Genomic DNA, 22,461 nt, shown 5'->3' with positions numbered 1-22,461 from the left:
CTGAGTTGTTGTATGGTGTCCTGTCCTATCTGAATACAGGACGCTAAGCCCCGCCCCCTTGCAGTCACATGACCATAGGTCCCGTGCAGAGTATTCATTTTCAGTGTCCGCAGGTCCTATGCCTCTTTACTTTTCAGCACTGACTGGACCCTGACACTATTAGCCTGAAGCACGCATGGTCACCTCTGCTGCCAATCTCTACAGGTATCTTTTAGCACTGCTTCTGTACTCAGGACACGTGCACTGTCTCTATGAGCAAGTGCAGTGCGGTGTCTATGACATTATAACTGACCCATACCATTTTTTTTTCTCTGCTCCCATTCACCTGTGTGTGTGATGGATCCTGTGCGCACTCTTTCTGAGCAGGTTAAGCATCTGACGCAGATGTCTCAGAAACTCTTTGGAGATCAAAGAGTCCTGGCTCAGTCTCAGCAGCTGATCGCTGACACTGTGCAGGGGGTTCTTTCATTGGGGGCTCGGGATGTTACATTAATTTCCCCTGAGTCTCCAGTGAAGTTACCAGATACCTTTTCTGGAGTTAAAAATGACTTCAGAGTTTTCAAGGAGGGCTGTAAGCTTTTTTTTTTCCTTAAGACCACACTCTTCTGGGGATGAAAGTCAGAGAGTGGGGGTCATTATGTCTCTGTTAAGGGGAGCCCCCCAAGCTTGGGCTTTCTCCCTTCCTACCACGGCCCCTGAGCGTTTGACTGTGGATGCATTTTTTGAGGCCCTGGGGCATATTTGTGATGAGCCTGATCGGGTGCGTATGGCTGAGGACAGGCTGATGAATGTTTGTCAGGGGAAACACTCAGCCGAGTGGTTTTGCTCAGAGTTCAGACGCTGGGCTGCTGAGGTCTGCTGGAACGACGCCGCTCTCCGGGGGTTGTTCCGTAGAGGCTTGTCTGAGCATCTGAAAGACGCCTTGGCTCTCCACCCCCTACCTGATGCCCTGGAGGAAGCTATGACACTGGCCGTCCGAATGGATCGCAGGTTACGGGCAAGGGGAGTGATACAAACCGAGACATCATTATTCTCCCAAGGAAGGGGAGCCAGTTCTTCACTGAAAATCACGGTGATGGGAACCATCAACCTTAAGGAGGAAGAAAGGAGACAACGGCACGTGAGAAAATGCTGTGTTCACAGTGGCGAGTCTGGACATTGGAAAAAGGATTGCCCCTCCCGGCCACTAACCAGCAAGCGACTGAGCCCGGGTGATTATCGTGGAGGTCACCCAGGCTCTCAGGTACCCTTTTCTGCATTTTCTAAAATGTCATTTCAAGTGGAACTTTGTTGTGGGGGTGTCTCCACATCCACTTCTGCCTTTGTGGATTGCGGTTCATCATTGAACTTTATTGACTCTGACTTGGTGGCCAGGTGTAAGTTAGGGACAGTTAGGTTGGAAACTCCGATTCACCTTGTTGCTATTGACAAAACACCACTGGTTAAGAATGATATTGTGTTTTGTACTGAAGAGTTTCTCCTTAAAGTGAGTTCCTTACACCAGGAACATATTTCATGTTTTGTAATGAACAACCTGCCTGCGGGACTGGTGTTGGGGTTCCCCTGGTTACAGCTGCATAATCCTGTGATTAAATGGGAATCTCGGGACATTGTTAAATGGGGTCCCTATTGCTCTGAGAAATGTCTTGTTTCTGTGTCTGTGTCGTCCGTGGGTCTAGAAGGCATTCCGGAGTGCCTGATAGATTATACTGACGTTTTCTCCGAAAAAGAGGCTGAGGTTTTACCACCACACCGCCCATTTGATTGTGCCATTGACCTGGTTCCAGGTGCTAAATTGCCCAAAGCCCGCCTGTATAACCTCTCGGGTCCGGAACGGGCTGCGATGAAGGAATATATTTCCGAGAGCCTCCGTAAGGGACATATTCGTCCTTCTGTTTCTCCTGTGGCGGCAGGGTTCTTTTTTGTAAAAAAAAAAAAAGACGGTGGTTTGCTCCCATGCCTCGATTTTCGTGAGTTAAATAAAATAACTGTGAGGAATACTTATCCCCTTCCACTTATTCCTGATTTATACAATCAGTTGTCCGGAGCTAAGTGGTTTTCGAAATTAGATCTACGGGGAGCGTATAACCTTATCCGAGTCCGGGACGGAGATGAATGGAAGACCGCTTTTCTCACTACTGAAGGATTGTTTGAAAATTTGGTCATGGCCTTCAGCCTGACCAATGCTCCAGCGGTCTTCCAAAATTTCATAAATCATGTGTTCTCCGATTTGATTGGACGTTTTATGGTGGTGTATTTGGATGACATTTTAATCTACTCGCCTGATAAACAGACTCACATTGGTCATGTTCGGGCGGTTCTCCAAAGGCTCAGGGAGAACTGTCTGTTTGCTAAACTTGAAAAATGTTTATTTTTTGTTCAGGAACTGTCCTTTCTGGGGTTCATCGTGTCTGCTTAAGGGTATCGCATGGATCCTAATAAGGTGCAGGCCATTCTCGAGTGGGTTCAACCGTGTGATTTGAAGGGTCTGCAATGTTTCCTAGGGTTCGCTAATTATTATCGGAAATTTATAAGGGGGTTCTCACAGGTGGTTAAACCCCTCACAGACATGACTCAAAAGGGGGCCGATATCAAGAATTGGTCAACCGCAGCGGTAGCGGCATTTCAGTTTTTGAAAAAATGTTTCATGTCGGCCCCGGTTCTTATCCAACCGGACCCCTCTGAACCATTTATTGTTGAGGTAGATGCCTCAGAGGTGGGGGTGGGGGCGGTATTGTCCCAGGGACCGGCCACTTTGACCAATTTAAGACCTTGCGCCTTTTTCTCAAAGAAGTTCTCCCCTGCGGAGAGAAACTATGATGTGGGGAATCGGGAACTTCTGGCCGTAAAATTGGCTTTTGCAGAATGGAGGCATTTTTTGGAGGGGGCTGTTCATCCTATAACGGTAATCACGGACCACAAAAACCTAGCTTACATTGAGTCAGCTAAAAGGTTGACTCCCAGACAGGCTAGATGGTCACTTTTTTTTTTTCCCGATTCAACTTCTCGATCACTTTTCGACCAGGATCCAAGAATATCAGAGCGGATGAATTGTCACGCAGTCTTGATCCGGTGTCCCCCCCGGAACCTCCATCCTCCATTCTTCAGCCTGGGGTGGTGGTGGCAGAGGTTTCTAATGTGTTGGAACGGGAGATTCGAGAAGCCCAGGCTCTGGCACCTCCAGCTAAGCCATTGGATAAACTTTTTGTGCCAGCTCAGTTTCGTCTCAAGGTCCTCCAGGAGTTCCATGACTCAGTTCTGGGTGGACATCCAGGGATCTCAGCGACCCGGAAGGCCATTGCTAGAATATTCTGGTGGTCTTCTTTAGCCTCTGATGTTGGGGAGTATGTGTCTGCGTGTGAGGTTTGTGCCCGTGTGAAAACTCCCCATAACCGGCCGGCCGGGGAATTGTTACCACTGCCAATTCCTGAGAGACCATGGACTCATCTGTCCGTGGATTTCATCACCAACCTTCCCCCTTCCAAGGGTAATACCGTGGTCTGGGTCGTAGTGGACAGGTTTAGTAAGCAGGCACATTTTGTACCTTTGGCAGCTCTACCTAATGCGGAAACATTGTCCAGATTGTTTGTGGAGCATGTGGTGCGGTTGCATGGGGTACCCCTGAATGTGGTGTCTGATAGGGGAGTGCAATTTGTGTCCAGATTTTGGAGAGCTTTTTGTAGGAGGTTGGGTATTGGTCTGTCCTTTTCATCCGCCTACCATCCAGAGACTAATGGGCAGACTGAGCGGACCAATCAGTCTCTGGAGCAAATTCTGCGTTGTTTGACCTCAGCCCGACAGGATGATTGGTGTTCTGTGTTACCATTGGCTGAGTTTGCATTTAACAACCGCACTAACCAGTCTACGGGTACATCTCCTTTTTTTTGCAATTATGGGTTTCATCCTCATTTTGGAGAATTCTCCCGCTTGAATTCTGGGTGTCCTGGGGCGGACGAGACGATCCAGCGGTTGGGGGAGGTATGGCGGGAGGTCCAGAATAATATTACGAAGGCCCAGGACAAATTTAAATTTTTTGCGGACAAAAAACGATCCGTGGGTCCAGTGTTTCAGGTCGGAGATAAGGTATGGTTATCCACCAAAAATATAAGGCTCAAGGTCCCCTCTGCGAAGCTTGGACCCAAGTTTATAGGTCCCTATGTAATTACCGAAGCAGTTAACCCAGTGGCTTTTCGGTTGAGTCTTACGCCATCTCTAAGGATCCCTAATGTTTTCCATAAGGCCCTTTTGAAACCTGTGAGGTCCAGTGGGGAGGGATCATCATCTTCCCCAACACTGGTTCTGGTAGATGGGCAGGCTGAGTACGAGGTGGAACGAATTGTCGACTCCAGGTTGGTCCGTCGCGCCCTTCAGTATCTGATACATTGGAAGGGCTATGGTCCTGAGGAACGCTCGTGGGTTCCTGCTCGATCAGTTCATGCGGATCGGTTGACCCGAGCCTTTCACGCCAAGTACCCTGAGAGACCTGGGGGTCCGGTGGCCCCCCATTGAGAGGAGGGTACTGTCATGATCCAGGACGGGATTTCGCTTTGACCCGTCCTGGTTAGAAAATGGGTTAATTGTGCTGCCTCTCTCTGGCAGCAGGAGGCTATTTAGTGCTCACTGGACCTGGGTCCGGTGTCAGTTATACTCCTGCCCTCGGCTGAGTTAAGTGACCTCTTGTATACGTGTGCCTTGTGCCTGATATCTTGCTTGCTTGTTCGGTTGTGATCTGGTTCTGTTCCTGTTACGAGTTCTGCCTGACCCTCTTGTACTGCGCTACCTCTCGTGTATGACTCTCTGCTTGTGACCCGACTCCTCTCTGCTCGTCCCCTTGGTACCACGTCACCCTCTTGTGTATGACCTTTGGCTCTGTCTGACTACCCGTCTGTTTGTCGCTCCTGTGCCTCATTTGCCCGTACTGCTGTGACCACTGTTTTGCCTGACTCTGAGTTGTTGTATGGTGTCCTGTCCTATCTGAATACAGGACGCTAAGCCCCGCCCCCTTGCAGTCACATGACCATAGGTCCCGTGCAGACTATTCAGTTTCAGTGTCCGCAGGTCCTATGCTTCTTTACCTTCCAGCGCTGACTGGACCCTGACACTATTAGCCTGAAGCACGCATGGTCACCTCTGCTGCCCGCTCCCCAGGTAACTCTTAGCACTGCTTCTGTACTCAGGACACATGCACTGGCTCTATGAGCAAATGCAGTGCGGTGTCTCTGACAGAAAGAAAGAGAACAGAGAGAGAAAAAGAACAGAGAATGAAAGAGAGAAAGATTAGAGAAAGAAGGATGGGAAAGAAAGGACAGAGAGAGAAAAAGAAAGAAAGAGAGAAAGAACGAGGGGAAGAAGGAAAGAACAGAGAGAGAAAGAAAGAGGGGAAAGAAATAAAGAACAGAGAGAAAGAAAGAGGGGAAAGAAAAAAAGAACAGAGAGAAAGAAAGAGGGGAAAGAAAGAACAGAGAAAGAGAGAAAAAACAGAGAGAAAGAAAGAACAGAGAGAGAGAGGAAAGAAAAAAGAACAGAGAGAGAAAGAAAGAGGGGAAAGAAAGAACAGAGAGAGAAAGGAAGAACAGAGAGAGTGAGAAAGAAAGATTAGAGAGTAAAAGAAAGGGGAAAGAAAGAAAGAAAGAACAGAGCAAGAAAGGAATAGGGGAAAGAAGAGAGAGACAGAAATAAAGATTCTATAGCAGCCCAGCTCACATTGTAGCGCCCACCTGAGGCTCCTGATGCAGGACATATCATGATCCACTCACATGGACATACATCCCCGAGTCCAAGGCGATCCCAATGTTGGAGGAGGACACATGATGTATCTGAAGCATTCCCTGAAGTGCCTCCATGGTTCCCTCACAATCTCCTCCAAAAATTACCTCATTTCCGGTCAGCTTCCAGCACGTCATTTCCGGTGGAACGTCACGGGCGAATTTTAAAGTGCTCCTCCGTGTACTCCTGTGTCTGCGGGAAAAGTAACCTCCCGGCTGAGGCAGTGGGACAGACTCAAAATTGGGACTGTCCTGCTGGATCCGGCTCGGTTGGGAGGTATGAATGCTCCCCACCATACACCTTGTACACGCATGGCTCTGCACACCTCATACACACACGGTTCCGCTTTGTATGCCTCGTACACACACTGCTCTGCTCTGTAAACCTTGTACACATGAGGCTCTGCTCCGTACACCTTGTACACACATGGCTCCACTCCGTAAACCTTGCACACACATGGCTCCACTCCGTAAACCTTGTACACATGCAGCTTTGCTCCATACACCTCATACACACGCGGTTCCACTCCGTACAACTCGTACACATGCGGCTCCGCTCCATACACACGCAGCTCCACTCCGTACACCCCGTACACACGCGGCTCTGCTCTGCTCCGTAAACACATGGCTCAGCTCAGCACACACCATACACACACGGCTGCGCTCAGCACACACCGTTCATACACGGCTCAGCTCTGCACACACACACTCCGCTCGATACACACGGCTCTGCTACATCCATCCTGTAAACCCCTCCTGACCCCACACATAAACTTCCCCTCTCTAGCACCATGCCAACCAGCACGGCAGAGTCCTGCAGACACTGAGGCTCCTGATCACCGCAGCCTTGCAGTCGTTACTCGCTACACTGTTCATCTCTTCTGTACACACAGGACCTGTGATGAGGTCACAGGAGGGAAGGAAACAAGAGTCACATGATGATCATGTGACTCCTGACTCTTCCCCTCCTGTGACCTCATCACAGGTCCTGCGTGCACAGAAGAGAAGAACCGTGTAGCGACGTCACTGCAAGGCTGTGAGGCTGCGGTGGGGGAGGGCGAGGATGGCGTGCATGGGGGAGCATGCGGCTTATCTCCCTGCAGTGCGGGACATATAGAGTCCCAGGCGGGACAGCGGGAGGGAGGGACAAAAACGGGACTGTCCCGCCAAATTCGGGACGGTTGGGAGCTTTGCCCTACAAGCAAGTACTCAGCAGACTGATAAGTTCCAAGAACACCTGTTTCTAACTGTTATTCTTTTTGACTGTTTGATATACTGCTTTAAAACCAGTTTAACTCCCACTGCTTTCTCCCTGCGAAGAGTATCATATCCCTGTAAATAAAACCCTTTAACTTTTGATCTGTCTCGGTTCCGTGGTGACATACCAGCACCTGAATGTTTATTACAATTATACAGCGGATGAGCTAATGTGGGAGTCGTTGTACAGCATGGGAGCAAATGTAGGGTTCATTATACAGTATAGGAGCTAATGTGGGGGCCATTATACAGTACAGTTTAAAGTCTACTGTGGGGCCCATCATACAGTATGGGGGCCTATATACAGTGTGAGAGCTACTGTGGGGTGTCATAAACTGGGGGTTATATACAGTGTGGGAGCTATTGTGTGGGCACAAAAGAGACATTCTGCTATGTAAAGGGCACAATGGTGGCATTATTATGTGAGGCAGTTAGAGGATCTCTGCTTTTGTACCACACAGCAGGTACAATAGTAGGGACACATATGGCAGCAGCTCAGTATTGGGGTGAGAAGTTTGTGCAGGTTGGGAATGGAAGGGTACTGGGCTGAAAAAGTGAGAAGTCAGATATGTCTTTGTTGTAATCTCTGCAGATGAGTCCTGGCTGGAAGAAGTCGTCATGTCGGTCTGAGTAAGATGTAAAAGTGAACGATTATCAGAAAGAACGTTACCTGTAAGTTATCATCTGTAACTGTATAGTAAACTCTTGTATAGAGCGGTCATCTGCCTGTACTAGAGTGTGCCAACCTGAGTTGTAATCAGGGTTACCGGCTAGGGGCCCTCTCAAATTTTTTGCCCCCCCCCCCCCCAAGCTGAACCCCTAGCTACGCCTCATTCCCAAAGCATAATTGGGGCAACCCCAGAGGAAGGTAGTGCTAAAAGGCTGCAGCGGTCAAGTTACACATCCCTACCAGAAGAAAAAGCATGAGACCAGTGGGGCATACAGGCAGCAGTACTGAAGAAGAGCAAAGGTCCAGTAGGTGAGTATTCTGCTTCTTTTTTTTTTTAAAGCACCACTCCAGTGTTTTTTTTTTTATTTCACTGCTAGAGTGGTGTCACTAATCCATGTTCCATGCCCCTAATATTATTCTCACAACCCGCTGTCTTCAGTTCTTCCTGGCGCTGCTCAGGTCCCAATCCGCCATCTTGTGATCGCAACTTCTAACAGACTGGAAGTTAAAGGTAGCGGTTACAAGATCTCAATGTAAGTGTATGGGAGCCTCTTTCTGGCCTGGTTCTGGCTCTTATAGACTTACATTGAGCAGTGGTTTCCGAATCGCCTATCAATCACTGGAGCGATCCAGCAGGTCAAAACCTGCAGAAGATGACCGGAGCAGGTCCGATAGAAGATGGTGGCTGCTGAGTATAAGATCGTTCAGCATTTGGTCAGTATTTTACCTCAGTATGCGTAAGCCAAACCAGGCGTGGTAACTATCAGAGGAAAAGTGTAATAGAAACACGTCACCACTTCTCTATTTATCACCCACTCCTGGTTTTGGTTTACAAATACTGAGGTAAAAAACTCACCAAATACCGAACATGTGAATGTGGCCTTCAAGTTACAAAGGTCTGGACAACCGACATACACAAAACAACCCAATTATAATGCAAGAAAACCAGTATTAGTAACAGTATACTGCAAGTCAAGGATAAATTGTTCACCTCTACGTATGGACAATTTACATAGGCCTAGAAATGTCAGACTGTGTAGACCCTAGCCACCATGTCACATTTTAGGTCCTCCAGAAATGTAAATTATTTACAGTCAGCAAACAATAAACAAGGAGGGTAGAAATCCGTGACATTGCAGTCTCCAGTACTTCTTACAAGATGGTTGTCAGCATTATGAAAACAAAGCTACCCCTGTTCATGAAACTCTCTAGAGATATCAGCTTTCCACTTTACAGTTTCAATTACCATATTAACAATTAGAAATCTTCCTGGAGCGGTGTGCTCTATTCATCTTCGACATAAGCTGTGCCTTGAAGTTCAAAAAGATCGCTTAACAGTGACCTTATTCTGCGAATATGGTTTAACTAAGCCAGCAGGTGGTGAAGAAGGAGGGATGTTACACAGAAAGGAAAATCGGAAGTTGGAACAGCGGAAATAATTTATAAATCCTGGTACAATGTATTCTTTTCATGTGACTGTAGTGATCTTTCATTTATAATACCCTAATGGTAGGAGCACTATGTCTGAATCATAAGTAGTCAGCATTATTTTATATAAATTCATCCTGGGCGGGTTCTGGTGTAAGAAAATGAAGGTGGACTATAGCCACCTCTAACCAGGTAGACTGCTATTGCTATGTCAGACACGTTGTCCCTATGACTTTGCATTTTTCTTTTTCACTGTATGATTCTATGTGCCACCTGAACTAGCTATAATAGCCAAAGCCATGTGAGCACATCCAGAAAGCAAAAGAGGAACAGATAGTTTTACTCGAAGTAGCCAGGTGTAAGAGCCTAGTGATCCAGGAGACTACTGCCCAGTTGTGCAAGTGGTGTTGTGAGTATGAGGGTCTAGAGTGCACATTCAGGAGCACCATCCACTTGTGCAAGTGGTGTTGTGAGTAGTATGAGGGTCTAGAGTGCACATTCAGGAGCACCATCCACTTGTGCAAGTGGTGTTGTGAGTATGAGGGTCTAGAGTGCACATTCAGGAGCACCATCCACTTGTGCAAGTGGTGTTGTGAGTAGTATGAGGGTCTAGAGTGCACATTCAAGAGCACCAGCCACTTGTGCAAGTGGTGTTGTGAGTATGAGGGTCTAGAGTGCACATTCAGGAGCACCATCCACTTGTGCAAGTGGTGTTGTGAGTATGAGGATCTAGAGTGCACATTCAGGAGCACCATCCACTTGTGCAAGTGGTGTTGTGAGTAGTATGAGGGTCTAGAGTGCACATTCAGGAGCACCAGCCACTTGTGCAAGTGGTGTTGTGAGTATGAGGGTCTAGAGTGCACATTCAGGAGCACCATCCACTTGTGCAAGTGGTGTTGTGAGTAGTATGAGGGTCTGAAGTGCACATTCAGGAGCGCCATCCACTTGTGCAAGAGCTGTTGTGAGTATTAGGGTCTGGAGTGCACCTTCAGGAAGACCATCCAATTGTGCTAATGGTGTTGTGAGATTGATTGGAGTGCACATTTATGAGAAGACTATTCAGTTGTGCAAGTGGACACTGTGAGGATAAAAACCTGGAGAGCAAAAAGCGACAGAAGCAAAGAGCAGTCACAAAAAACGATTTGATACTAAGACTCGTGAAGAGAAATTCAAATAGCAGTGTGAGAGTGAGCCTCATGGAGAGAACTGGGTAAGTGGTCCTAGAATGTGACAAATATTACAAATGATCAAGGCTTGACTTAAAGTTAGCACTATGGTCGCCTTGTCACTTACATATAAAACTATAAATGACCCTATATACATATCAGTTGTAACTTCCCCCCTATTTATTATGCTTACTTATATACCGCCATCGTGTTCCGCAGTACTTTACAGTTAGTGCTATTGCTGTCCCCATTGGAGCTCACAATGTCCCTATCAGTATGTCTTTGGAATGTGGGAGGAAACTGGAGAACGCGGAGGAAATCCAGGCAAACACGGAGAGAACATACAAACTCTTGGCAGATGTTGTTCTTGGTGAGATTCAGCACAGGACCCCAGAGATGCAAAGCAACAGTGTAAACCACCACCGAGGCATCGTGTAGCATCCTACTGTAACTATGCATCTGTATTATGAATACCATAAGTATCAATGTCGCTGTGGGGAAAATATAGGCGATTAATTGTCGCCCCTTAGGCTCATTTAAAATCAGACAGGAAAACTCACTTGTATTTAGGGCAATAGAAGAGCGTATCTGCTAATATTTAATAATCTTTATTTTTATATAGCGCTAACATATTCCGCAGCGCTTTACAGTTTGAACATATTATCATCACTGTCCCTGATGGGGCTCACAATCTAAATTCCCTATCAGTATGTCTTTGGAGTGTGGGAGGAAACTGGAGTGCCCGGAGGAAACCCATGCAAACATGGGGAGAACATACAAACTCCTTGCAGATGTTGTCCTTGGTGGGATTCGAACCCAGGACTCCAGCGCTGCAAGGCTGCAGCGCTAACCACTGAGCCACCGTGCTGCCCTGATATTTACAATCATGAAGAAAAACTCAGTGGGGATAGATTTAACTTATCATCTTGCATTATTCAGTAGTTAATTTGGTTTAAGATCTCAAAGAGCCTTCTACCTACCAGGGGCTACTTATACCACAGGCTGCGAAACAGCAGCATTTATCATGTAATGGCTTATTAGCCTCGGCTAGACAATAAAAAAGCTTAGGGTATCTGTAGGGTGTCTGAGATTATCTTTAAGAAGTGATATGTGAAATAGAAGAAAGACATATCTGTTTTCATGATTGCCAGGAAAAGAGGGAGAATTCATTTTTACATAGTATATATGGCAATTATTTAGACAGATAATTTTTGTCTGTAAAGCAAGACCTTGTAAAAGATCAATGCACCTTGAAGGTCATAATGATTTAATAAGTATTCAACTAGGAAAGTTCATAGGAAACATGCAGATTATTTTAGGTCTGTATCCAAAAGCAAATAGAATTTATCAAAGTGAAAATAATAAGACATTAATTACAATAGCTAACAAAGAAGAATCTGTAATAAATGTCCCTTTGTTATATGTTCATATGGTAAAGATCTCACAGTGCTCGTGTGGCAGATATACTGATACAAATCTCATGGTCTGTACACTGAATGAGGGTTTGGACCTATGTAAAGTGACCCCAGGTGTTAGCCATGGCACTTTAAAGAAAAATCGTGTCCCAGTCCCAATGTGCTGTCATGTGTGGGGTGGAAAACGCTCTCTTGTATCCTGAAAACATTCACAGTCTTCAGGCATCCTTCTTCATGAGCTGCCACATGTAGATCAAGGGATGTCAGGTTTGTTTCAACAACCAAAAGTTTACTGGACAGTTCAAGTTTATCAGATTGCAAAACACAGTATTGCACACTACTCTTCCTGTTCCTTGTTTCCTTAACACAGCACGCCCTCTGCATCGCTCTCCATTCCTCCTGGACTATCACCACATTCGCTGGCTTTCTCAGCCCCTGGAATTTCCGGCCCAGTGCCACAGTCCACCTGGGATCCCTTACCTTCCCTTCTCGTGGTTCCATGTACATCGTCCCCAGTACACCAGCTTACAGAGCACCGTGAGCTAGCGGGGATCTTACTGAATTTCTCCACAGCTCAGCCCAGCTGGGAAAGGAGCCTCAGTGACCGAGGGTAACCTGTATGACGTCACCGCCGGTCACTGATGCAGCAGAAGCTCATTCACCATTGGTTCTCAACCTGGATGGTCGTATCTTGGCACCGTCCAGGTTGGAAACTGTACCCCCCCCCCCTCCCAGACATGGATTACGGCATGGGACAGAACAAACGATAGGTGAGCGATATGGTTGTTTTTTATTTTTGTTTAATTACAGGAGAATGAGGGCTTCAGTGGAATAGGTGTTAGGTGAGTATAACTGTGTTTGTTATTTTTAAATAAAAATGGCAAAGTGTGTTTTTATTTTTTTATAATAAAAGACTTTATTATTATTATTATTATTATTATTATTATTATTATTATTATATTTATTTATTTATATAGCACCATTAATTCCATGGTGCTGTACATGAGAAGGGGGTTACATAAAAAGTTATAGATATCGTTAACAGTAAACAAATTTACAATGACAGACTGGTACAGAGGGGAGGGGACCCTGTCCTTGCGGAGTTACATTCTACGGGATAGTGGGGAAGAGACAGAAGGTCGGGGGTGCAGCAGCTCTGGTGGTGATGAGGCGGCAGCTCAGGCGGTGGTGAGGTGGCAGAATGGTCATTGCAGGCTGTAAGCTTTCCTAAAAAGATGGGTTTTCAGGTTCCGTTTGAAGGATCCGAGGGTGGTGGATAATCAGACGTGTTGAGGCATGGAATTCCAGAGGATAGGGGATATTCGGGAGAAATCTTGGAGGCGGTTGTGTGAGGAACGAATAAGTGTGGAGGAGAGAAGGAGGTCTTGGGAGGATTGAAGATAACGTGAGGGAAGATATTGGGAGATTAGTTCAGAGATATAGGGAGGGGAAAAGTTGTGGATGGCTTTGTAGGTCAGTGTTAGTAGTTTGAACTGGAACGGGAAAAGCGACAGAATTGGCACATCTAATAGATGTGGGCGGCTGCTGGCTGCTATTTATGAGCTGGGAGGTCAGTATCCATGACGCCTGAGAATACGAGTCCCCAGCTGTGAGCTTTAGCAAGGCTGTCTGTCAAAAATGCGGGGACCACATGCCGTTTTTTAAATTAATTATTTAATTATTTTTTTAAAAAGAAAACGGCATGGGGACCCCTCTATTTTTTATAGCCAACCTTTCTGAAACTGACAGGTGAGGGTTTCAGCCCCCAGCTGTGAGTTTTGCCTGGCTGGTCATAGAAAATACAGGGGAACACAGGCCGTTTTTTTTCATTTATTTATTTATAGCACAGGCAGTGGCTGATGAATACCCCCATCAGTGGCTACTGCTGTCACTTTTATTAATGGCAGCAGGGGTAGGCTGATGGGAGTAATAGTCCCATCAGCCACCGCCTACTGTCTCTTTGGTATGATGAATTCATTGAGAGGTGTAGTTCATAAAATGGGTTCACTTATGTTTTTTTATGTTCTGGCACCTCATGGGCTCTCCCAGTGGGTCATGGCACCTGTAAACCATGTCAGTAAAATCTGGCACTCCTTCCCTTCCGAGCTCTGCCATGCACCTAAACAGTGGTTTACCCCCACATATGGGGTATCTGCGTACTGAGGACATATTGCACAACAACATTTGGGGTGCTTTTTCCCTGTTACCCTTGGGAAAACAAAAAATTGGGGACGAAAAGATAATTTTTGTGAAAAAAATGATTTTTTATTTTCAAGGGCCTACGTTATAAACTTCTGTGAAGCACTTGGGGGGTTCAAAGTGCTCATCACACATCTAGATAAGTTCATTGGGGGGTCTAGTTTCCAAAATGGGGTTACTTATAGGGGTTTCCACTGTCTAGGCACCTCAGGGGCTCTTCAAGCGCAACATGGCGTCCCATCTCAATTCCAGCCAATTTTGCATTGAAAAAGTCTAATGGCGCTCCTTCCCTTCTGAGCTCTGCCATGCTCCCAAACAGTGGTTTACCCAAACATATGGGGTATCAGCATACTCAGGAAAAATGGCACAACAACTTTTGGGGTCCAATTTCAAATGTAAAATAAAAACTTTGGGGCGAAAAGATCATTTTTGTGTAAAAAATATGATTTTTTATTTTCGCAACTCTACATTATAAACTTCTGTGAAGCACTTGGGGTTTCAAAGTGCTCACCACACATATAGATAAGTTCCTTGGGGGGTCTAGATGTCAAAATGGGGTCATTTATGGGGGTTTCCACTGTTTAGGCACATCTAGGGCTCTCCAAACACGACATGGCGTCCGATCCCAATTCCAGCCAATTCTATGTTGAAAAAGTCAAGCGGCGCTCCTTCCCTTACGAGCTGTGCCATGCGCCCAAACAGTGGTTTACCCACACATATGGGGTACTAGCATACTCAGGACAAATTACACAACAACTCTTGGGGTCCAATTTCTCCTGTTACCCTTGGGAAAATAAAAAATTGAGGGTGAAAAGATCATTTGCTTTTAAAAAAATATGATTTTTAATTTTCATGAGTCTACGTTATAAACTTCTGTGAAGCACTTGGGGGTTCAAAGTGCTCACCACACATCTAGATAAGTTCCTTGGGGGGTCTAGTTTCCAAAATGGGGTTACGTATGGGGGCTTCCATTGTTATGAATGAGTCACCGTAGGAGGCAAAAACATAAATACTAACCAAGTCCAGAAAACCAGAGAAGTTGGTATCTATCGGATTGCAGACCCCTGAACCTATCAACAACAACTAGCAGTAGCCGTGGGGGGTTCCTACGGTGCCCTAGACCCCTCGATCACAGCTGGAGAACTAAATAGCCTAAAGACAGAAAGGGAAATCTAAACTGCCCTAGAGCAGACCCCAAAGCAATAGACAGCCCCCAACATATAATGACAGTGAAGCAAGATGAAAAAACACTCACACAGATAGAAAGAGAGGCTGAGCAAATGATGGGGCCCAAGCTAACTAAATAGGACAGGATAGAAAAGCTGCTGTCAGCAATCCGCCAAAAACCAAAACAAAACAAGAGCCAACAGACTGATAGGGAAAAAAGCCTTGAAGACGCTAGGCTTCAAAAAGACTATATCAGTACTCAGGTATTTTCTGAAGACAGAGCAAAAAAAGGAATTCAGCTCACCCCAGCAGGGAATGGCAGAAATCCAGAAAAACAAGGAAAAACAAAACCAAAACACAGATGCAAAAAGCAGAGCGGAAAACTTAGCTTTTGAGGAGCAGGAATCAGACTGGTCTCCTAGAATCCCTCAGAGAAATCACCCGCAGGGCAGAAGGGCGTCGGCTGCCTTATATCCAGTCAGCAATTCCAGTCACCCAGTCATCATCATTCTGCTCAGGTGCTTGGTAATCAGCCTCACTACCTTCCTTCACCAGAAGAGGGAGTTCATCAGACCTCAATGGTGAAGGGGAAAATGAACTCACAACATTCCACTGTTTAGGCACATCAGGGACTCTCCAAGCATGACATGGTGTCCAATCTCAATTCCAGCTAATTTTGCGTTGAAAAAGTCAAACGGCGCTCCTTCCCTTCTGAGCTCTGCCTTGCGCCCAAACAGTGGTTTACCCCCACATATGGGGTATTATCGTACTCAGGACAAATTTCACAACAACTATTGGGGTCCAATTTCTACTGTTACCCATGGGAAAATTTAAAAAAATGAATCTGAAGTAAATTTTTTGTGAAAAAACGTTAAATGTTCATTTTTTTTTTAAACATTCCAAAAATTCCTGTGAAGCACCTGAAAGGTTAATAAGCTTCTTGAATGTGGTTTTGAGCACCTTCAGGGGTGCAGTTTTTAGAATGGTGTGACTTTTAGGTATCTTCTATCATATAGACCCCTCAAAGCGACTTCAAATGTGATGTGGTCCCTAAAAATAAATGGCGTTGTAAAAATGAGAAATCGCTGTTCAACTTTTAACCCTTATAACTTCCTAACAAAAAAAAAATTTTGGTTCCAAAATTGTGCTGATGTAAAGGAGACATGTGGGAAATGTTCTTATTAAGTATTTTGTGTGACATATCTCTGTGATTTAAGGGCATGAAAATTCACTGTTGGAAAATTGTGAAATTTTCAACATTTTTGCCAAATATCCGTTTTTTTCACAAATAAACACAAGTCATATCAAATAAATTTTACCACTACCATGAAGTACAATATGTCATGAGAAAACAGACTCAGAATCACCGGGATCCATGGAAGCATTCCAGAGTTATTACCTCATAAATGGACAGTGGTCAGAATTGTAAAAATTGTCCCGGTCATTAACGTGCAAACCACCCTCAGGGTTAACCATGTTTGTCCCTACAGTATGTAGCTGGCAGAACTTCCCCAAATGTTATACACTAAATATATTACACCTATAATGCTTACCCTATAGTTACTCTCTCATAACAGTATCTACTAAGCTTATTGCCCTTATACAAGCAGGGAGCAGGCCCGGATTGTTAATATGCCCAATCGGGCATTTTCCCGCTGGGCCGCTGTCATGTGGGCCGCGGGCGGCAGCGCCCGCTCATCTGGCCGCTTGCCAGCTGATGCGGCCACTGGCCTGGCTGTTGTTCCTGCCGCCGGCCCTCTCTGCGGGCACGGCAGTTATAGTTTCCAACCCTCCTGGGATTTTTCTATCCCTCACTGCAGGGAGATAAGCCGCCACTCCCCCCCAACGCACCCCATCCTCGCCCTAGCATGAGACCCCCAGCCCGCAGCCACTCACAGCATCGCTTGCCTGCTCTCTTCTCTGTACACAGGACCTGTGATGAGGTCACAGGAGGGGAGGAGTCAGGGGGTCACATGATCAGGAGTCTTTGTCCAGACCCCTAACTCCACCCCTCCTGTGACCTCATCACAGGTCCTGTGCGCACAGCACTGCCTCTTGGTGTCTGCAGGACTCTGCTGTGCTGGTTGTCATGGTGCTGGATGAGGGAAGTATGTTTGGGGTCAGGAGGGGTTTACAGAGTATATGTAGTAGAGCTGTGTGTGTACGAGGTGTACAGAGCGGAGACGTGTGTGTACGAGGTGTACGGAGCGGAGCCGGATGTGTACGAGATGTACGGAGAGGAGCCGCGTGTGTATGAGGTGTACGGAGCGGAGCCGTGTGTACGAGGTGTACGGAGCGGTGCCGCGAATGTACGGGGTGTACGGAGCGGAGCCGTGTGTGGACGAGGTATACGGAGCGGAGTCGGATGTGTACGAGGTGTACGGAGAGGAGCCAGATGTGTACGAGGTGTACAGAGAGGAGCCATGTGTGTACGAGGTGTACGGAGCAGAGCCATGTGTGTACGAGGTGTACGGAGCAGAGCCGTGTGTGTACGAGGTGTATGGAGCGGAGCCGGATGTGTACGAGGTGTACAGAGAGGAGCCGTGTGTGTATGAGGTGTACGGAGCGGAGGTGCGTGTACGAGGTGTACGGAGCGGAGCCGGATGTGTATGAGGTGTACGGAGAGGAGTCGTGTGTGTACGAGGTGTGCGGAACGGAGCCGCGTGTACGAGGTGTGCGGAGCGGTGTGTGTACGAGGTGTACGGAGAGGAGCCGTGTGTGTACGAGGTGTACGGAGCGGAGCTGTGTGTGTACGAGGTGTACCGAGAGGAGCCGTGTGTACAGAGTGGAGCCACATGTGTACGGGATGTACGGAGCGGAGCCCCAGGGAGCATTTTAAAACTCACACATGACGTTCCACCGGAAGTGATGTGCTGGAAGCTGATCGGAAAGGAGATAATTTCATGAGGAAATTGTGATGGAACTAGGAATGCTTCAGATCCATCACCATGTCCTCCTCCGTCAGCACAGACAGCAGGATCACCTTGGAATCGGGGATGCCGGCCATGTGAGCGGATCATGATATGTCCTGCATCGGGAGGCTCAGGTGGGCACTACAATGGGAGCTGGGCTGCTATAGTATCTTTATAGAATCTTTCTTTCTCATTCTCTGTTCTGTCCCTCATTTTCTTTCTCTCTCTCTGTTCTGTCTTTCCCCCTCTTTCGTTCTTTTTCTTTCCTCTTTCTTTCTCTCTATTCTTTCTTCTTTCTCTCTCTGTTCTTTCTTTCTCTCTCGCTCTCCTTTCTTTATTTCTCTCTCTCTCTGTTTTCTTTTCTCTCTCTCTCTGTTTTCTCTCTTCCTTAGTACCAGTCAGTGTGCCCACAGTACCAGCAAATGTGCCCATAATGCCAGCCACTGTGCCCTCAGTACAAGTCAGTGTGATCAGCAGTGCTAAATGGGTGCGGTTGGGCATGGAAATGGGTGTGACTAGTTGCGAAATGGATGTGGCCGGGGCGTGGCCTAAAATTTGCAGCGACGCGCTGCGCGCACTGCAGTCTTTGTCCTTCTTTCCCTTCTTCAAAAGTTGGGAGGTATGATAGGGGCAGCTATGACCAGGGGGGTCTGGTTGCCCAATGGATAGCAGTTCTGCCAGGAATTCTGTCACCGTGCGTACAAAAGGGGACAGAGCTTTGGGAGGAGTACTGCAACTAAAAGCAATAAATAGGACTGAGTTGAAATACTACTGGGCACAGCTGTGACTACATGTTATATAGTCGTGTTAATCTCCTCTCGCTTCTTGTAACCTACAAGTGTACAAAGATATTATATAGTCACCATGTGACTAGTGGCCTGTGTAACTTCAAATGCCAGGGCTGAATTTTAGTCCCCGTCCGGCCCTGGCAGGGAGTATATAAAGCCGTACCCAACAGATGATAAGGCAGTGAAATTAGTAAATAAAAACCTCTGCTACCATAAAAATACTAAAGCAAGGTTAACAAATTAAACACCTGTAAAAAAGGTGTATCTGCTGTGGCTCGGTGGGTACAGGGGAGCCGACCCCACAAAGCACAGGCTCAAGGGTTCAAACCTAGATCCATTCTATAGTGGGCCATTGGACCCATTGAGATCCCCAGCTACTGACAGAACTACCTCACTAGGTGATCTGCATGCAAGTCTTATGCATCAACTTAAGATTTATACTTCATACCGAAACTCCTCCATTTAACGAGATATTGATGTCTGACACGTCTGGACACATTCCGCCTCATGCTCCTTGTCCTCCTTCAAGTTAACCTCAATGATGTCTTGAGGACCAGTCATCCCATCAAATTTTTTAAGTAGAGAGGAATGGAAGAAATTATTAATCCTTCATGCAACCAGGAGTTGGAGCTTGACTATAACAGTGATAATTATCTTAATTACCTAAAACGGACCAACAAATTTAAGAGCAAATTTCCTTGATGGAACTTTAAGACAAATAGTTTTTGATGATAGCCAAACAAAATCCCACACCTGAAACACAAGGGCCATCCTATGTCTGCAGTTCACAGTTCTCTTGGTCCGATCACAAGTTATCAAAAGACCTTTTTCAAGTTCTCTCCAGACCTTAATAAAATGAGAATATACTTCCTCCTTTGGGACCATAGACTGCAAGCCGGAAAAAATTCCAAAAACTGGATATAAAACCTCACAACAACAAAAAAGTGGGGTACTGCTAAGTAGTAGAAGTGTGATTATTGAGAGCGAACACAGCCAGAGGAAGAAAATCCACCTAATCCTTATTAAATTAAACAAATCATCTTAAATATTGTTCTCATTCTTGTTTCAGTCTCTCCTTCAAACCATTAGTCTTAGGATGATAACCAGAAAAGAATGAAACCTTAATTCCTAATCTAGAGCAAAAGCTATGCCAAAAGCTAGCCATAAACTGAACCCTTCTATCAGAAATAATGTTTTTAGGAACACCATGTAACTTAACGATCTGAGAGATAAACAATGTAGCTAAACTCTTAGCTGTAGGCAATTTTAGTAGAAGAAGCAAGTGAACGATCTTGCTGAAACAGTCCACCACCATCCATACTACTTGTAGGGATTCTACTCGCTCAGGTGCAACTGGAGACAATCAGGAGGCAGGTTTCTTTAAAGGTCATGGGGTTTATTGCATCATAAACCCATAAAGCAGCACATAACAAAAGAGATAGCCTCTAGCTTAGGCAAAAAGAGAACACAAAAGTCTGTTACTTCAGACTCAGTCCTGGAGCCTCAGCACACACGGGAGGCTTAGTCCTCCCCACATACAGCCCTGTGTTTCAGGAGCAGTCCACGTTATAAGGGTACTCCCAAAAAAGGATCAAATACAAAAAAAAGCTCATCCATGATATGCACAAAAACACAAAAAAGAAAAAATGGACAAAGGAGCATAGGTGAAAATTATAACGAATTTTATTGTAGTCAAAATAGAATAATAAAATTAACAAAAAATACTAAAATACACAAGGGAATCAGCAACAGTACCACATTAGAATATGTTGGTATAGTGATGGAGATGATGATAGAAATATGCATCAAGTATCCAAAACAGTCATAGACAATGATTCATGGTCACAAGAAGATTTTTTATAGCATAAGTGCAAAAAATACTAATCTATAAGATTAAATACCCATAGAAGTCACACTGCAAAATATCAGGGCCATAGGAAACAGTGTTCAATATTATCCCTTAAGTAGTGCAATCAATCTATATTAAAAAGGTTATATCAGCAGAAGGAGACCAAAGAACCTATATATACATGGAGGGATGCAGGATAGCAGCCAAATAAGGCAAATAGAAAAATAAAGCAAATAATAATTGGCCAAAAATAGTCAAAGTCGGGCGGTGCCAGGAACCAACCTTATCAGAAAGTGTGGGCTAGGAGACCCCAACGCGCGTTTCGCGTTCTTGCTTCCTCGGGTATTGACTTATATTTCTATCATCGTCTCCATCACTATACCAACCTATTCTAGTGTGGTACTGGGTGTTGCTGATTCCCTTGTGTATTTTAGTCTTTTTTGTCAATTTTATTATTCTATTTTGACTACAATAAAATTCGTTATAGTTTTCACCTACGCTCCTTTGTCCATTTTTTCGGGTTTTTTTCACGTTATAAGGGTATAGCCCCACCCACGAACCCAGCAGCTGACTGGTCACATGATTGTGACCTCACCACAGGTCCTTGCAGAACATTAGAGGTATAGTAATATCATTATGCCTTACATTACGGAGACAAGCCATCTCTGAGACACATATCTCCCATCCACTATACAACCCTTAGCCACGCCACATACTGTATAGTCTTACTAACAGAAATAGGAAGTCTGTGATGAAATCCATGAACAAATGAGTCCAAGGTTGAGACAGAACCTTATTAGGCAAAGAAATCCTGCCAGAGCCTGTCGAGAGGCTTTAGGCCTGGCGTAAACTCTGCACTTACAGGCATACTCATGAACATCCTTTTGAGCACTCTGACACCAAAAGGACAGCTCTTCAGGTGGCAGTGGAACCAGGATGTCCGGCCAATACTGAGTCATGCACTTCCCTTAACAAAATCAGTGCGAAGCGAGAGTGTCACAAAAGCTTTCCGAGTGGTAAGCCTTCCGGAGCACCAACCTGTGCTTCTCAGACAATGCGCTATCTGAGATCAATGCCCAGAGCACCCATCACCACAACTTCACTAAGAATTTTGACTGAATTTTCATTCCTCAACTCTGGAAGAAAACTATGTGATAACGTATCAGCCTTAACATTTTTAGTACATGGAGATATGTCACAGAGAAATCAAACTGAACAAAAATTAGGTTCCTACTGGCCTGTCTAGTATTCACTTAGCGGCATCAACATATAGTACATTTTTGTAACATAGTAATATAGTTTTGAAGGCTGAAGGAAGACCTTATGTCCATCTAGTTCAGCCTATTTTTAGTGCAGCTGTTCTGCATTGTTGATCCTGGGGAAGGCAAAAAACCCACAGAGTAGAAGCCAATTTTCTCCATAGGGAAAAAAATTCCTTCCCCTAAGCTGGGTCAACCATCTACCTATAATATTCTGTTATTTGTAACCTTCTATACTGTTAGTCACAAGAAAAGCATCCATTCCTTTCTTAAATTCATTCAGTGAGTTGGCCATCACTACTTCCTCAGGAAGAGAATTCCAGAGCCTCACTGCTCTTACCATGAAGAACCCTCTTCTATGCTGGTGCAGAAATTGTCTTTCCTCCAAACGAAGAGAATGCCCCCTTGTTCTTGTCACAGTCCTTGGTACAAACAGTTCATTGGAGATATCTCTGTATTGCCCTCTGATATACTTGCACATATATATTAAGTCAAGTGTGGTCTGACGAGTGATTTGTACAGAGGGAGAATTATGTTTTCATCTCGTGTCCCCAGACCTCTTCTAATGCATCCCATGACCCTATTT

General features: G+C 45.5%; 1 protein-coding gene across 1 annotated transcript in view; it reads right to left on the bottom strand.

The window, feature by feature from the left end:
- JAKMIP2 (janus kinase and microtubule interacting protein 2) overlaps nt 1–22,461 on the bottom strand; it is a 224,162-nt gene that overhangs the window by 187,251 nt on the left and 14,450 nt on the right. The gene's annotated exons all lie outside the window — the stretch shown is intronic.

The sequence above is a fragment of the Dendrobates tinctorius genome, unplaced genomic scaffold (genome assembly GCF_039654945.1).
Source record: "Dendrobates tinctorius isolate UK_male_01 unplaced genomic scaffold, ASM3965494v1 ptg000043l, whole genome shotgun sequence".
In the NCBI taxonomy this organism is placed as follows: domain Eukaryota; kingdom Metazoa; phylum Chordata; class Amphibia; order Anura; family Dendrobatidae; genus Dendrobates; species Dendrobates tinctorius.
This window is presented reverse-complemented; position numbering and strand designations above follow the sequence as displayed.